This window comes from Pyxicephalus adspersus, chromosome 3 (genome assembly GCF_032062135.1).
Source record: "Pyxicephalus adspersus chromosome 3, UCB_Pads_2.0, whole genome shotgun sequence".
Taxonomy (NCBI): domain Eukaryota; kingdom Metazoa; phylum Chordata; class Amphibia; order Anura; family Pyxicephalidae; genus Pyxicephalus; species Pyxicephalus adspersus.
In genome coordinates this window covers 120,772,871-120,773,374 of record NC_092860.1, presented here as the reverse complement: position 1 = coordinate 120,773,374, position 504 = coordinate 120,772,871, and positions in this window count along the sequence as shown.

Here is a 504-nt window from a genome sequence, read left to right as displayed (position 1 = left end):
CTCTCTCTCTCGCTCTCTCTCTCTCTTTGATAAATAATAGTTTCTATTCACTTGATAAAACAACCCCATCAATATATTTTTATTTACCCTTTAGGGCCATTTCAGACATACAGCAGCATTCAGTGTCAGGGTTAACCATGGTCCCTACAGTTCCCATTTAGATGGAGGTGGATCCATACCACAGCCATAACCACATCCACAAAAGCCTGCAAATACATTTGCCTGTAGAGTGATGTTTCTCTTCTCCCTTTTGTTCAGCCCCCCCCAGACTCCCTTTTTGTTGTTATGTATGCATGTCTCTCAAATATGTAATCCATGTAACTATGTACAGAACATGTAATAGATCACAATGTTATAAAAAGGTAAAATATTAGTGTAATGTTAGATTGGAGTGTTCAGCAAACCTTCTTATTGTGTATAGAGTGGTTGGAGTAATTCTCCGGCAGATGTTATAGAACAGGTTATGTTCATCTTCCCAAGCTCTTATTATAGTATAGTACACCT